Consider the following 7,500-nt stretch of genomic DNA (forward strand, 5'->3'; position numbering starts at 1 on the left):
CCTCTCGCCGCTGCCCCTCCCGTCCGTCGTCCCCCGTCCCCAAAAACTTGCTGCTCTCCACGCTGGAGCCTGCACGGGGGAGGTTGCGCTCCGCTCCTCCGGCCCTAAAGCCGCCCTCGCCCGCCCCCCCGGCTTGCCGCTTGGCTCGGCTGCCCGCCCGCCCGCTAATCCCCCCAACGCCCCCACCCCAAAAACACCCCAGCCCTACCGCATGCCGCTCCCCCTCTCCCCGCTCTCGCTGACCGCTGCCACCCCCCCCCACCCCTCCCCCCCGAAACAAACCCCCCAGCCCTACCGCATGCCGCTCCCCCTCTCTCCCTAGCCTGCCCCCCCCGCCGTCGCTTGCTGCCGCCGCCGCCGCCGCCGCCCGCCGCCCGCCGGGACCCGCCTCGGTCTGGTGGCGCGCGCTCGGAGATCCCCGGCTACCCGTCCGTCCGTCCCTCCCTCCCGCCCCGCCCCGGGGGAGGGCCCGGGGCAGCGCGGGCAGGCGGGGAGCAAAAAAAGGCGCGGGCGCCAAAAAACGTCGGGGTCCCGGGGTGGCGGAGGGGGGCGGCGGCGGGGGCGGCGGCGGGTACACGGCGCCGGGTCCAGGGCGCCGGGTCCAGCCCGTCCCGGGGCGGGGACAGGTGGTGTCGTCCGTCCCCGCCCCCGTAACCTGCTCTGAAGCATCCGCTTCCCGCCGCGGTTCGCCCTCCACCCCCCCCGCCGCACACGCAGCTGCCGCTTCCCGCCGCCTCTGCCCCCCCGCCCCGGGATCAACCACCCGCCGGGTCCAGCCGGTCCCGGTCCCGGGAACCTGCTCCCGGGGCCAGCCGGAGCCACGCCCCCTCCTCTGACGCTTCCAGCTGCCGCCTCCCCTCCCACCCCCCAAACTCACACTGGCCCTCGCCGGCCCGCCCACCCGCCTACCTGCTTGCCCGCCGCCGCTGGGTGGCGTGCCGGACACTCTCGCACACAGGTACACAGACAGGGACACAGGGACACAGGCACTCAGGCACACAGGGACACAGGGACACAAGGACACAGGGACACAGGCACTCAGGCACTCAGGCACTCAGGGACACAGGGACACAGGGACACAGGCACTCAGGCACTCAGGGACACAGGGACACAGGGACACAAGGACACAGGGACACAGGCACTCAGGCACTCAGGCACTCAGGGACACAGGGACACAGGGACACAGGGACACAGGGACACAGGGACACAGGCACTCAGGCACACAGGGACACAGGTGGCGGGCCGGAGGCCTCTCCCCACTGTGTGGCAGGGGTCCAAGAGCCACCCCAGCCCAACCCAGAGGGTCTTTTGCACCTCTCTAGAGGCCACCCAGAGACCCCAGGCCGCAGCAGAAGCCTCCCCCGCATGCTCTGCAGGCTTCCGACCCACCCCAGGCCGCACCAGAAGCCTCCCCCGCACGCTCTGCAGGCTTCCGACCCACCCCAGGCCACAGCAGAAGCCTCTCCCGCACGCTCTGCAGGCTTCTCAGCCACCCCAGGCCGCACCAGAAGCCTCTCCCGCACGCTCTGCAGGCTTCTCAGCCACCCCAGGCCGCACCAGAAGCCTCTCCCGCACGCTCTGCAGGCTTCTCAGCCACCCCAGGCCGCAGCAGAAGCCTCTCCCGCACGCTCTGCAGGCTTCTCAGCCACCCCAGGCCGCAGCAGAAGCCTCTCCCGCACGCTCTGCAGGCTTCTCAGCCACCCCAGGCCGCAGCAGAAGCCTCTCCCGCACGCTCTGCAGGCTTCTCAGCCACCCCAGGCCGCACCAGAAGCCTCTCCCGCACGCTCTGCAGGCTTCTCAGCCACCCCAGGCCGCAGCAGAAGCCTCTCCCGCACGCTCTGCAGGCTTCCGACCCACCCCAGGCCGCAGCAGAAGCCTCTCCCGCACGCTCTGCAGGCTTCCGACCCACCCCAGGCCGCAACAGAAGCCTCTCCCGCACGCTCTGCAGGCTTCCGACCCACCCCAGGCCGCAGCAGAAGCCTCTCCCGCACGCTCTGCAGGCTTCCGTCCCACCCCAGGCCGCACCAGAAGCCTCCCCCGCACGCTCTGCAGGCTTCTCAGCCACCCCAGGCCGCACCAGAAGCCTCCCCCGCACGCTCTGCAGGCTTCTCAGCCACCCCAGGCCGCACCAGAAGCCTCCCCCGCACGCTCTGCAGGCTTCTCAGCCACCCCAGGCCGCACCAGAAGCCTCCCCCGCACGCTCTGCAGGCTTCTCAGCCACCCCAGGCCCCAACAGAAGCCTCTCCCGCACGCTCTGCAGGCTTCCGACCCACCCCAGGCCCCAACAGAAGCCTCTCCCGCACGCTCTGCAGGCTTCTCAGCCACCCCAGGCCGCAGCAGAAGCCTCTCCCGCACGCTCTGCAGGCTTCTCAGCCACCCCAGGCCGCAGCAGAAGCCTCCCCCGCATGCTCTGCAGGCTTCCGACCCACCCCAGGCCGCAACAGAAGCCTCCCCCGCACGCTCTGTAGGCTTCTGACCCACCCCAGGCCCCAACAGAAGCCTCCCCCGCACGCTCTGCAGGCTTCTCAGCCACCCCAGGCCGCAGCAGAAGCCTCTCCCGCACGCTCTGCAGGCTTCTCAGCCACCCCAGGCCGCACCAGAAGCCTCTCCCGCACGCTCTGCAGGCTTCCGACCCACCCCAGGCCGCACCAGAAGCCTCCCCCGCACGCTCTGCAGGCTTCTCCGCCACCACAGGCCGCACCAGAGGATCTTTTGCACCTCTCTGGACGCCACCCAGAGACTCCAGGCCGCACCAGAGGCCCCCCCCCCCAACCATTTACAGGCTGCAGTGCCAGCCTAGGCCCCGCTGGCAGCCTCCCTTGTCTGCTTTGGAAGGCCTCCCATCCACTCCAGACCTGCCTGGAGGCCTCCCTCGACTGCTCCCGGGGCCCTCGAAGCCACCCTAGGCCTTTCTGGAGGACCTGCTCGACCGCTCGGGCGGCTTCTGACGCACCCTCGGCCATCCGGCGCCCAGCAGCTCCCAGGGCCAGGCACCGGCCTCCCCCTCCGGCCGCCCCTGGGGCCGGGGGTGGCTCGGACTCGGCGCCCCCAACGTGTCGTCCCGTCCCCCCCCCGCCCCGCACCGCCGAACATTCGCTGCAGCCGAGGGCTTGCCGCTCGACGCCTACCCCACCCGCCCAGCCCCCCGCTGCGGCCCGGCGCTGCCCCGGCCGCTGCGCCCCGCCTCTCATCGCTCCCCCCACCCGGCAACCGGCCGCCGGGCACGGCAAGTCCCAGGGCAGGGAACAGGTGCTGCCGGGACCCCCGTGCTGGCTGCCGGCTTCCCGGGGCTGCCCCGGGCACGGACAGGTCGCCCCCCCCCGCCCCGGCGAATGTTCACCGAACCGGCTGCCGGCTGCCTTCGAGCACCCCCCGCCCCCCGCCACTATCGTCCCCCCCCGCCCCCCCTCCGCCTCCGCTGCCGCTTCTCCCCGCACCGCCTCCACTGCCTCCCCCCGCCGCCGGCGAACGAGTCGCCGGATCCGTAGGGTGCCGGGAGCCCGAACGGCGAGCGGCTCCGGCTGCTGCCGGGGCCGCGGGGCTTCGAGCCGCTCCGGCCGCGGCCGGGACCCCGTGCCGGAAGCCGGCATCCCGGGACGGCCCCGGGACGGCCCCGGTCGCCGGCCGGGTGACGTTCAGCGAAGCGGCTGCCGCCAGTCTTTGGGCCTCCCCCGTGCCGGGGCCGCGGGGCTTCGAGCCGGTCCGGCCGCGGCCGGGATCCCGGGCCGGACGATGGCTTCCCGGGCCGGTCCCGGTCGCCTCCCGGGTGACGTTCACCGAAGCGGCTGCCAGCTGTCTTCGAGCCCCCCCCCCCCTCCGCCTCCGCTGCCGCTTCTCCCCGCACCCCCTCCACTGCCTCCCCCCGCCGCCGGCGAACGAGTCGCCGGATCTGTAGGGTGCCGGGAGCCCGAACGGCGAGCGGCTCCGGCTGCTGCCGGGGCCGCGGGGATTCGAGCCGCTCCGGCCGCGGCCGGGACCCCGTGCCGGAAGCCGGCATCCCGGGACGGCCCCGGGACGGCCCCGGTCGCCGGCCGGGTGACGTTCAGCGAAGCGGCTGCCGCCAGTCTTTGGGCCTCCCCCGTGCCGGGGCCGCGGGGCTTCGAGCCGGTCCGGCCGCGGCCGGGATCCCGGGCCGGACGATGGCTTCCCGGGCCGGTCCCGGTCGCCTCCCGGGTGACGTTCACCGAAGCGGCTGCCGGCTGTCTTCGAGCCCCCCCCCCCCCCCTCCGCCTCCGCTGCCGCTTCTGCCCGCACCCCCTCCACTGCCTCCCCCCGCCGCCGGCGAACGAGTCGCCGGATCTGTAGGGTGCCGGGAGCACCGAACGGCGAGCGGCTCCGGCTGCTGCCGGGACCGCGGGGATTCGAGCCGCTCCGGCCGCGGCCGGGACCCCGTGCCGGAAGCCGGCATCCCCCGGACAGCCCCGGGACGGCCCCGGTCGCCGGCCGGGGTGACGTTCACCGAAGCGGCTGCCGGCTGTCTTCGAGCCCCCCCCCCCCCTCCGCCTCCGCTGCCGCTTCTGCCCGCACCCCCTCCACTGCCTCCCCCCGCCGCCGGCGAACGAGTCGGCGGATCCGTAGGGTGCCGGGAGCCCGAACGGCGAGCGGCTCCGGCTGCTGCCGGGACCGCGGGGATTCGAGCCGCTCCGGCCGCGGCCGGGACCCCCGTGCCGGAAGCCGGCATCCCGGGACGGCCCCGGGACGGCCCCGGTCGCCGGCCGGGGTGACGTTCAGCGAAGCGGCTGCCGCCAGTCTTTGGGCCTCCCCCCGTGCCGGGGCCGCGGGGCTTCGAGCCGGTCCGGCCGCGGCCGGGATCCCGGGCCGGACGATGGCTTCCCGGGCCGGTCCCGGTCGCCTCCCGGGTGACGTTCACCGAAGCGGCTGCCGGCTGTCTTCGAGCCCCCCCCCCCCCTCCGCCTCCGCTGCCGCTTCTGCCCGCACCCCCTCCACTGCCTCCCCCCGCCGCCGGCGAACGAGTCGCCGGATCTGTAGGGTGCCGGGAGCCCGAACGGCGAGCGGCTCCGGCTGCTGCCGGGGCCGCGGGGATTCGAGCCGCTCCGGCCGCGGCCGGGACCCCCGTGCCGGAAGCCGGCATCCCCGGACAGCCCCGGGACGGCCCCGGTCGCCGGCCGGGTGACGTTCACCGAAGCGGCTGCCGGCTGTCTTCGAGCCCCCCCCCCCCTCCGCCTCCGCTGCCGCTTCTGCCCGCACCCCCTCCACTGCCTCCCCCCGCCGCCGGCGAACGAGTCGGCGGATCCGTAGGGTGCCGGGAGCCCGAACGGCGAGCGGCTCCGGCTGCTGCCGGGACCGCGGGGCTTCGAGCCGCTCCGGCCGCGGCCGGGGACCCCGTGCCGGAAGCCGGCATCCCGGGACGGCCCCGGGACGGCCCCGGTCGCCGGCCGGGTGACGTTCAGCGAAGCGGCTGCCGCCAGTCTTTGGGCCTCCCCCGTGCCGGGGCCGCGGGGCTTCGAGCCGGTCCGGCCGCGGCCGGGATCCGGGGCCGGACGATGGCTTCCCGGGCCGGTCCCGGTCGCCTCCCGGGTGACGTTCACCGAAGCGGCTGACGGCTGTCTCCGAGCCCCCCCCCCCCCCCCTCCGCCTCCGCTGCCGCTTCTGCCCGCACCCCCTCCACTGCCTCCCCCCCGCCGCCCGCGAACGAGTCGCCGGATCTGTAGGGTGCCGGGAGCCCGAACGGCGAGCGGCTCCGGCTGCTGCCGGGACCGCGGGGATTCGAGCCGCTCCGGCCGCGGCCGGGACCCCCGTGCCGGAAGCCGGCATCCCCGGACAGCCCCGGGACGGCCCCGGTCGCCGGCCGGGTGACGTTCACCGAAGCGGCTGCCGGCTGTCTTCGAGCCCCCCCCCCCTCCGCCTCCGCTGCCGCTTCTGCCCGCACCCCCCTCCACTGCCTCCCCCCGCCGCCGGCGAACGAGTCGCCGGATCCGTAGGGTGCCGGGAGCCCGAACGGCGAGCGGCTCCGGCTGCTGCCGGGACCGCGGGGATTCGAGCCGCTCCGGCCGCGGCCGGGACCCCGTGGCGGAAGCCAGCATCCCGGGACGGCCCCGGGACGGCCCCGATCGCCTCCTGGGTGACGTTCACCGAAGCGGCTGCCGGCTGTCTTCGAGCCCCCCCCCCCCTCCGCCTCCGCTGCCGCTTCTCCCCGCACCCCCTCCACTGCCTCCCCCCGCCGCCGGCGAACGAGTCGGCGGATCCATACCGTCCCGAGAGCCCGAGGCGGCGGCACCCAGTGCGGGTCCGGCCGAGGCCGGGACCCCCGTGCCTGTCGCAGGCTTCCCGGGACGGCCCCGGAACGGCCCGCGGTCGCCGGCCGGGTGACGTTCTCCGAAGCGGCTGCCGGCTGTCTTCGAGCCCCCCCCCCCCCTCCGCCTCCGCTGCCGCTTCTGCCCGCACCTCCTTCACTGCCTCCCCCCCGCCGCCCGCGAACGAGTCGGCGGATCCGTAGGGTGCCGGGAGCCCGAACGGCGAGCGGCTCCGGCTGCTGCCGGGACCGCGGGGATTCGAGCCGCTCCGGCCGCGGCCGGGACCCCCGTGCCGGAAGCCGGCATCCCGGGACAGCCCCGGGACGGCCCCGGTCGCCGGCCGGGTGACGTTCAGCGAAGCGGCTGCCGCCAGTCTTTGGGCCTCCCCCGTGCCGGGGCCGCGGGGCTTCGAGTCGGTCCGGCCGCGGCTGGGACCCCCGTGCCTGTCGCAGGCTTCCCGGGACGGCCCCGGAACGGCCGCGGTCGCCGGGCCGGGTGACGTTCACCGAGGCGACTGCCGGCTGTCTTCGAGCCCCCACCCCTGCCGTGGCCGCGGGGATTCGCCCCGGTCCGGCAGCTGACGGTTCCCTGTGTCGGACGCCGGCTTCCCGGGACTGCCCCGGGACAGCCCCGGTCGCCTCCCGGGTGACGTTCACCGAAGCTGCTGCCGCCTGTCTTTGTCCCCCCCCCCCCGTGCTCTCCCTCAGGCGGGAGGTAGACGTGCTCCTCCCTGGGCGAGTAGACGTGCTCTCCCTGGGCGAGTAGACGTGCTCTCCCTCGGCGAGTAGACGTGCTCTCCCTCGGCGAGTAGACGTGCTCTCCCTCGGCGAGTAGACGTGCTCTCCCTCGGCGAGTAGACGTGCTCTCCCTGGGCGAGTAGACGTGCTCTCCCTCGGCGAGTAGACGTGCTCTCCCTCGGCGAGTAGACGTGCTCTCCCTGGGCGAGTAGACGTGCTCTCCCTGGGCGAGTAGACGTGCTCTCCCTGGGCGAGTAGACGTGCTCTCCCTGGGCGAGTAGACGTGCTCTCCCTGGGCGAGTAGACGTGCTCTCCCTGGGCGAGTAGACGTGCTCTCCCTGGGCGAGTAGACGTGCTCTCCCTGGGCGAGTAGACGTGCTCTCCCTCGGCGAGTAGACGTGCTCTCCCTCGGCGAGTAGACGTGCTCTCCCTGGGCGAGTAGACGTGCTCTCCCTGGGCGAGTAGACGTGCTCTCCCTCGGCGAGTAGACGTGCTCTCCGCGGAGATCG

The sequence above is a fragment of the Melanerpes formicivorus genome, unplaced genomic scaffold, assembly GCF_026170545.1.
Source record: "Melanerpes formicivorus ecotype bairdi unplaced genomic scaffold, bMelFor1.0.p_v2 SCAF_2912, whole genome shotgun sequence".
Taxonomy (NCBI): Eukaryota; Metazoa; Chordata; class Aves; order Piciformes; family Picidae; genus Melanerpes; species Melanerpes formicivorus.